This window comes from Dipodomys ordii, unplaced genomic scaffold, assembly GCF_000151885.1.
Source record: "Dipodomys ordii isolate 6190 unplaced genomic scaffold, Dord_2.0 Scaffold108, whole genome shotgun sequence".
NCBI lineage: Eukaryota > Metazoa > Chordata > Mammalia > Rodentia > Heteromyidae > Dipodomys > Dipodomys ordii.
In genome coordinates this window covers 1103805-1112917 of record NW_012267324.1, presented here as the reverse complement: position 1 = coordinate 1112917, position 9113 = coordinate 1103805, and the positions used below count along the sequence as shown (strand labels likewise).

The 9113-nt window shown below is 51.7% G+C and overlaps 1 protein-coding gene across 2 annotated transcripts in view; it reads right to left on the bottom strand.

Annotated features, from left to right (window-relative positions):
* Nucleotides 1-9113, bottom strand: part of LOC105994767 (zinc finger protein 14-like) — a 19926-nt gene that overhangs the window by 9590 nt on the left and 1223 nt on the right. The window contains exon 1 of one of the 2 annotated variants that reach the window (XM_013028409.1): nt 1141-1301. The exons of the other annotated variant lie outside the window; for it this stretch is intronic. The gene's annotated coding sequence lies outside the window, so the exon portion shown is untranslated. Of the gene's footprint in view, nt 1-1140; nt 1302-9113 lie in introns of those variants that run through there. 2 annotated transcript variants of the gene reach the window in all.

Sequence of the window (9113 nt, the reverse complement as noted above, 5' to 3'; positions counted from 1 at the left end):
GCACCCACCACCTCGCCTGCACCCGATTAGCTGGACGGAGAGCCTGGAACAGTCTGCCCGGGCCTTCCCGCGGCCGGCGGCAGATTCTCCAGCTTCCTTTTCCTGGAGTCCATAGTTTGTTTTTTTTTCCCTCCCTACTTTAACTCTACACTGAAATAAATTATTTCTTGTCAAAAAGTTAGGACCAAGGGCTGGGAAGGTGGCTCGGTGGTCGCGCGCGCGCCGTGAGCTGAGGGCGCGGGGACCGGCCCAGGCCGAGGTCAGGCCCAGGGACGCTGCTGCATCTCGTCTCCCAGTGTGGGGAGGATCGAGCAGGACTTGCCAGGTCCGCAGAGTGAGAAGCTGGACGGCAGGAACAGTTCTTGTGTCTTTAACGTCAGAAAGGATCTGCTCTAGAGAGTTGCACAGTATGAAGAAAAAATGAAAAAAGAAAAGAAAACTCGTCCCAAGGCCACCGCCAGGGCGAGGGAGTGGACGACGGGACGGCCACGCAGAGCAGCGCTTGCTCCCTGGGCCGGAACCCAGGCCGAGAAGGGCGGGGCCTGGGCTCTGGGCTCAGCCAGGTATAGGACACTACTGCTATCAATCACAGCTCGGAGGTGGGGCTTCGCATCATCACCCAATCAGAGGCTGCCCTCGCCTGCAGGCACTGCCAATCACGAGGCGCGTGGTCGCTTTGGCAGCTTTGTGACGTGGAAGCCCCCGCGGGACTCGGATCTCCGGAGCCCGGGAGTGGCGCCCGGCTGAGGTGGAAGGCGCTCGCCTCGGGCGGAGGAGCTGCGGGCTCCGAGGGGCGCCCGGGCCCCGGGTCCAAGACCCACCACCGACCCAACAACAAGGGAGTCAGCTTGGAGAGACCCACGGGTGGGAGCGCTGTGCAGGGCCTGCATCTGTTCCGGCACGCTCCGTCTCCGTGAGCCCTGCGCCCGTCAGCCGCGTGGGACGCCCGGAAAACCCCCGGGGATCGCTAGGAACGTGTTCCGTGCGGGGAACGCCCCGCACCCCTGTGTGTGACAGGGCGGGGAGACACCTTCGTCCGGCTGGAGAGCCCCGCGGGGAAGCCTTTCATGTCCCCGCGCCCCGCACGGAACTCACACTGCAGAGACGCCCTCTGCGGTGGGGCTCGGGGGAAGGGTTTACCGGGTTCAGGTAATCTTCAGAAAGCTGACACCGGAGAGAGCCGCTCTGTCTCTAGGCAGTGCCAGAAGCCGTCGGTGGCTTCCGCTCTGGAAAGATCTCACATTCAAGAAGCCATGGAGTGCCCGCGATCCCCGGGGATCCTAACCGTGTGAGAAGGCCTTTGACGTGCGGGTTGCACCGCAGTGGAGGGAGCAGGTGGGGGAGTCATTTCTCCTGTGCCCTTCTAAGACACGAAGGAACTCAGCGCAGGCCAGCCCTGAGCCCAGGGCGGCTGCTTGCTGCGGTAACCGTCCAGCAACGGCAAGCCGCTCGCCACAGAAGCCGCTCGTTGGGAACCTTTGCTCCTTTTCCTCTGGTTCCCTCATGGAATGAGGGTGAACCATGTCTTGGTTCTCTAGCACCGGGGAGTTGTATTGCTTTGTTTGCAGACATTATTTCCTTTGTTGAAACTGGCAGATGTAAAAATTTAAAAAGCCTTGTCTATAAAGACCAACCGCTGGATTGCCTTGCCACATTCCTCCAGCGTGTGCCAAGAGCAGGCCCCTCCTGTTTGTAGTTGGAGGCCTGATCCCAGGAGCCCTCCTTGATCGGGGTCACAGGTTATCCCCGAGGAACAGAGGCTGGGATTCCCTGAGCACGCCGGGATGCAGACTCCAGGAAGAAGAGCAGTGGAGCGCAGGGCAGGAAGAAGCAGGTGACCTCTCTGGAAAGCCAGCGGCAGCGACTGCTTGCCTGCCCTTGCCCCTTGGCCTGAGCCTTGTCTCCACCCTGGGAGAAGCTTGAGTCCTACTCAAGTCAGGGAGAGGCAGCTTTGTCCATCACTCAGGGCCCTGGACACTCTACCACTTGAGCCACAGTGCCACTTCTGGATTTCTTTTTCTGGTTGTGGGGCTTGAACTCTGGGCCTGGACGCTGTCCCTCAGCTCTTCAGCTCAAGGCTGGTACTCTACCACTTTGATCCATAGCGCCACTTCCGGTGTTCTGGTGGTTAACTGGAGAGAAAAGTCTCATGGACTTTCCTGCCCAGGCTGGCTTTGAACCGTGATGCTCAGATCTCAGCGTCCTGAGTAGCTAGGATGACAGGCGTGAGCCACCACCCAGCATATTTTGTCTGTGTTAAGGCAGCATGCCCATGCCCTCTTTTATACCCAGACGAGCAGTGATGTGAACACAGTGGTGATGTGTCAATAGACAGGGACCTGTCGGCTCACGAGGCAGGAGGGAGGAGGGAGGAGGGCAGCACCACCAATGAAAGTTCAAAGGCACTCCCACCTCATCTGAAGCTTTTGCAGTCACAGCCACATGCAGAAAGCATAGCCACACAAGACCTCCTCCCCAGACCAGCGGACATCCTGCCAGGAACAAAACTGACCAAGGCTGAGTTGAACCTCAGGAAAATAGAGTTCACACAAGCTCCCAATCTAGTCATGGTTCACCCACCAACACAGCGGGATGACATGAGAGAAACCCATTCTGACGAGAGAGATTCCTCACCCAAAAATGTTGTGCCCAGAAGACAACGGGTCAGATGCCCCCAAATAGTAGACAACACCCTTGTTGACGGACGTGGGGCCAGATTTCACATGAGAGAACAAGCAAGGAAAGACGTATGTTTCTCTGCTCTCATAATCTCAATGATTTTTTTTTTTAATGGTTCTGGTCGTGGCTCAAACTTTGAGGTTTGGCACTTTTGTGTGATGTTTTTTCCCCCTCCAGACTAGTAGTGTGTGACTTGAGCCACAGCCACATTTCTGGCTTTTTGGTGGTCAGTTGGATATACAAATCTCATGGCCTTTGTGACCCTTGCTGGCTTCTAACCCTGATCATCAGCTGTCAGCCCCCTGCGTAGGTTGGGTGACAGATGTCACTGGTGCCTTCCTAGGATCTGTTTTGGAAGTCAGCTTCTCCCACATTGAAGAGGAGATGAGAGTGATAATCAATTGATGTGAACAGGATTGAATCATATATATCTGTGAGGATGTGAAGATGAAACATATCAGTAAATGGTCAACCATAAAAAGTGAATTGTAATTAGAAGCAACCACATTCACCTGAGCACAGTGTAGCTGCTCAGAACCTCTTCAGAACTGTGCAAATGGACCTAGAGGGGAGAAATCTGTCATCACCAATACAGGTACAATTCTATGGTGACAGTGTATGAGAAGCTTGGACCGTGATCCCAATAGAATCCTGAAAATGCGCAGAATGGAGCACATGACTCTGCTGTCCCCGGGGACTGTCCCGTGGTATACGCGATTCGGTCACTGCTGGAGGAGCCTTGTATGTCTTCTTTCTGATCTCAGTGTACGCAGCTCTGTGAAGGGATCTGGAGTTTTGTTTTGTTTTTGGTCAGTCGTGGGGCTTGAATTCTGGGCCTGGGTGCTGTCCCTCAGCTCTTCAGTTCAAGGCCAACGCTCTATCACTTGAGCCACAGCGCTACTTCCAGTTTTCTGGTGGTTAATTGGAGATAAGAGTTTCACAAACGTTCCTGCCCAGGCTGGCTTTGAACTGCAATCCTCAGCTCTAAGCCTCCTGAGTAGCTAGTATGACAGGCGTGAGCCACCAGTGCCCGACTCTTCCAAACTTTCTAATAAAGGTGCAATCTATTTTATTCTTTTTGAAAAATGATAAGAGCAAAATTATATTTTTAAAAAGTACTGAGATAGCTCATGTGAATCCTAGTGTGTTGACATTAGCTTTTCTCCTGGGATTGTGCAAAATACTATCATGCACATTGAGTAATGCTCACGTGCGCAAACCAGAGCTCACCCAGATCTATTCCCAATATGGCCTTCGTAATGCATCTCATTGCTGAGAGACCCTGGGAGCCTGAGGAAGGTGGATAATGTAGAGAAACCTTTAGAGCAAATTCCAGACCGTAAGGTGAAGAAAATTCCTCCTGGGAGAAAACTGGAAAGCCGCACGGGCAGCCGCGTCCTCGCTAGACACTCATTCCCAAGTGTGCTGAGCGGCACACGATCCTTCCGATGTGGCGACAGACAGTGTAGTGAGGCATGAAGAAACACACTCGCGAACCCCTCTGTGTGGGAGCCCTGGAACACCGTGCTCCTACAGGAAGGCTCCACCTGCCCGAACCCTAAAACCCCACATCCAGAAGAGAATCAGTGTTTCTGTGAGCACTGTGGGTGAGCCTTCACACACATGAAGAAAGTCACGGAGGATGAGACCCATTGCCCGTGCACGCCGTGGGAAAGCTGTCCTGTGTCCTGCCACGTGAAAACAACCCACGGTGCACAACCACCCTGTGGATGGAAGCGACGGGGGAAAGCCTTTTCTTGAATACCCTTTCAAAACATCAGCGATCGCACGCACACACACATGCACGCACACACGTTTTCCCACTGTGGAAAAGCCTTCTTCCCATCTGTCGCCTTCGCAAGCAGGAAAGAACTCACACTAGAAAGAAGCGTTAGCTTAGAATGCGCTGGGGGAGAGCCTGCTCTTGTGCACAGACACGAAAGAACTCACTGGAAAGGGCAACTTGGTGCGGAATGTGGCGCAGGCACCGATGGCTCATGGTCTGCAATCCTAGCTACCCTGCGGGCTGGGATCTAAGGGCTGTGGTTTGAGGCATCTGGGGCTGGAAAATGCACCACAGTGCTCCCTCACCTTTGGCAGGAGTAACGTTCCAGAGACCCCTGTGAGGGGTGGAAACCCGCCAAGTAGCAGTGTTATATTTGCTTTACTTACATATATACGTTTAAGGCTTTATAAACCCTTCCCACCCTCCTCTAAACCTTTCTCACTCTCTTATTAATGTTTCCCACGCTCTTATAAACACTTCATATGCTCTTAAACACTTTTTTTTGGGGGGGTCCAGTTGTGGGGCCTGAACTCTGGGCCTGGGCGCTGTCCCTCAGCTCTTCAGCTCAAGGCTAGCACTCTACCACTTGATCCACAGCGCCACTTCCAGCTTTTTTCTTTTTTGCTTATGTGGTGCTGAGGAATCAAACCCAGGGCCTCAAGCATGCAAGGCAAGAGCTCTAACACTGAGCCACCTTCCCAGCTCCACCAATGCCACTCTTAAACCTATGTAATTGTAACAACATATAAAATCCCCACCAGTGCCGGGCGCTGGTGGCTCACGCCTGTCATCCTAGCTACTCAGGAGGCTGAGATCTGAGGATCGCGGTTCAAAGCCAGCCCGGGCAGGAGAGACCGTGAGACTCCTATCTCCAATAAACCACCAGAAAACCGGAAGTGGCGCTGTGGCTCAAGTGGTGGAGCGCTGGCCTTGAGCTGAAGAGCTGAGGGACAGCGCCCAGGCCCAGAGTTCAAGCCCCACGACCGACAAAAAAAAAAAAAAAATCCCCACCAGTGAGGTATACTACAAAGTGAAGGATGAAGATCATGAATGACATAGCTGTGAACGCTGATGGCGATGAACGCGCTGCAGAAGAGATGAATGAATGCACAGCCAAGCAGAGCGCTGCAGCTCTTCCAAAGGCTCCCCTGCATCAGGCAGTGCAGTACTCACTGTGGGCCATACCTTCTCCTTCCACTCAAGGCGTAGATGTAACTGATCCCTTTGAGTGATGAACACAGTTAGGGGGAGCTGCTGGTGATGCTTCTTCTTCCAAGTGAGGAGGTTTTGATGAACTGACACGCCACTCGATAGTATTTGCAAAGTGCAACATGCGAAGCATCTGAGGGTCCTGTTCTTCAGCCGCTCGCTGAAGTTCTTTGGCCATTCTGACCTTGGCTGAGAGACGATCGAGTGCTAGGCCAACCTCCTCCTCCGCTCCACCTCTCGTTCATGTTGTTGCTCATCCTTGTGTGCACTGGCTGACTCCTCCATCTCTGACAGTGGTTGTGGGTGGGCCTTGATCAGGTCACTGAAACGGCCTCTGCCCAGTCATCCTGCCGGCCTCACGGCCTGAGCTGCGCAGAGTGTGGACTGCGTCAGGAGCGAATCCTGGGTGGCTGTGGGCCAATTCTGGCCACATGCTTTCCCAGCTGGCATCTGCTGTGGCAGCCTTCGTCTCCTTGATGGTCTGAATATTCACGAGACCTGATTCAACACTGTCAGCACACTTCTGGTGAGATGTTTTCATCCAAGGTCATATCTTCAGGTTTTACAGGGTGTTTCAACACATGTGAACAGCAGGCTGGAAATGTGGCTTTGTGGTAGAACGCTTGCCTAGCATGCATGAGGCTCTGGGTTCGATTCCTCAGTACCACAGACACAGAAAAAGCCAGAAGTGGCTCAACTCAAAGAGTGCTAGCCTTGAGCAAAAGCAGCTCAGGGACAGTGCCCAGCCTGAGTTCAAGCCCCAGGACTGGGTTAAAAAAAAAAAAAGCATGAATAATGCCTTGATCCAGGGGCTGAAGGAGCAAGAACTCTATCTGGCCACCCTCGTGTGAAAGCAACAGTATGGCCTCCAGCTTTGAACTCTGAACTTGAGGTTTCCCTCTGCCAGATGCAGGGTAACCTCGGGATGAAGCACTGGCAGACCGCAGCTGTGAGGAGTTTCCTGATCTCGGCTGTGGGGTTGTGCGTCCAGTGCACAGGAAATGCAGTCTTTTCTTTCCCTTAGGACCCTTGGGATTTTGGGGTTTTTTTGTTTTGTTTTGTTTTACTTATAAAGCCCACAGCATTCCCTCATACAATCAGAGTTACTCAATCATTTGAGCCTTAAAACCAGGGGCTTTGGCTTTATCCTTCATAATAAAAGTATGGCGGCATTCATTTCCAAAATAAGCCTGTCTCAGCTATGTTAAAAGCGTGTTCAGGCTTATGGCTCTCTTCCCCAATAATGGATTTGAACGTGTCATTCACGAACCCCTCCACTCCAGCTTTATCCAGAGGCAGCTTCTCCACGCAGAAACGCTTTTGAGTCCCAACTGTCTGCAATTTGTCACCCCAGCCCCAGCCGGCACTGAGTGCGGTTGGTCTGGTGGGAGAAGCACTCGACCATCCTGCTTCTGCATCTTCGTCCTCAATCATCCTCGTCTTCATCTTCATCACTTCATCCGTGTTTTCCACAAAACTTTCATAAAGCTTGGCCTTCATCCGATGGTGCTGGTATCCAGGGAGACCTTCTTCTCCTGCAGTCATTATTCACAGGCCCAATGCAGGCTCTGTCTCCACAGGGGCCTTACTGCGGGAAGTGACCGCCCTCTTCGCAGTCTTGTTAAAAGTCATCGCTGCCGTTCTCGTCTTTCTTTAGGTAGTGAACAGTAGGTTTGTTGATTCCCTCATGGCAGCCTACAGCCTACCCTTAGCAGGTGGACAAGTTCCACCTTTGCTTTGGAGGTGAGCATCGTCCTCTGGTGCTTGGGTTCCCTGCCAGAAGCCTTAGAAGGCTCAGAACTTTGGGTGGCATTGTAGGGTTGAAATAAACTCGAACTTTTCCAAAAACTTCACAGAAACACAACACTGCACGGCAACACTATGCGCAGCGATCAGACGTCGATGTGAACAAGGAGAGATGCTGAACAAACAGGCACAGTGCCTGAGGGCAAACAGACTGATGCTACTGCCCCTGAGCCAATGAGCACCAAGGATACAGAACACAGTGCTGTGATTGGTCGCCTTCCATTCCATCAGCCAATAGTGTGGCATGTACAATCTCACATTGGCAAACCTGGGCAAGCGGTAGTGGCATACTGCATTTCCGTTGTGTTCAGTACAGCATCCGTATGCTGGCGAACTACACTATTTTATTTTAATATTCTTTTAATATGTTTGAATTAACATTTTAGCATTTTTATATTGCTTGAAGTTTTTAGGGAAAAATAACTAAAATCACAAATATTATATAAATACCTATAGACCACAAAATCCTGCAATATAGTAAAATCTCTATGATACAGATTTTTTTTTTTTTTTTTGGTTGTGGGGCTTGAACTCAGGGTCTGAGCTTTGTCCCTGAGTTTTAGGCAAGTGCTCTACACCTTTGAGCCTCAGCTTCACTTCTGGTTCTCTGGGGGTTCGTTGGGAGGTATGAGTCTCATGGACTTTCCTGCCTGGGCTATCTTTGAACTGCATTCCTCAGATCCCATCCTCCTGAATAGCTGAGATTACAGGAGTGAACCACTGGCTCCTGGCTAAGATAGATAGACAGACAGACAGACAGACAGACAGATATACATTATTGGGCCTTAATCTCTAGGCCTTGTACTCTTGCTTGCCCTTTTCATCCAATGATAGTGCTTGAGTCACACCTCCATTTCCACCTTTTGCTAGATAATGGATGAGCAGAGTTTTAAGAACTATTCTGCTCTGGCCTGCTTTGGACCACAATCCTCAGATCTGGGCCTTCTGATTAGCTAGGATTACAGGCATCAGCCACCACCCCCTAACTGCATCAGAAGTGTACTGGGTCTTACCATGCACCTGTACAGATGCCTTTATTTTTCTCTTGGCTCATCGTATTCACTGAGGAGTGTCAAGCCTTCTCTTCTCACGTGCCGTCCTTGCTATGAGCATGAGGACACCTCCGTTCCTGATTCGGCATTGATGTTTATCTATGTAAACACTCAGCTATTGGCTGCGGTGCATTGTCTCCTTTCTGCCACAGTTGTGGTTGTTTTTCAAGGGTACCGGTCTTAGGTAACCAGGAGAAACCCATGGAACCATTCGCTGACAATGTACTGCATTTTACTCATTGTCATCCTCTTTTGTTTAATCGTATCCACACACTCGTTCCCCGTGTGTACAACTGCCACTAATATGAGCTGCCCTTGTGTCCCTCACCACCCTGGATTCACAGATCCTGAAAGTGGAGAGAAGGATCCGACTCAGTCTAACCCCCTGACACACAACCTCAATCCTGGTCCTCGCAGATCTGCAGGGAATCAATAGGCACTGCAGACTCTGAAAGGGAAGGCCTCGACCAACAGACGGGAACCTGCCGCCTGCTCTGTGTTTGGCATGGCTTCCTTTTGTGAGACTGTCCTGGCCTGGAAACCCGCACATTATTGAAAATCTTAACCCATGAAGCACCAGA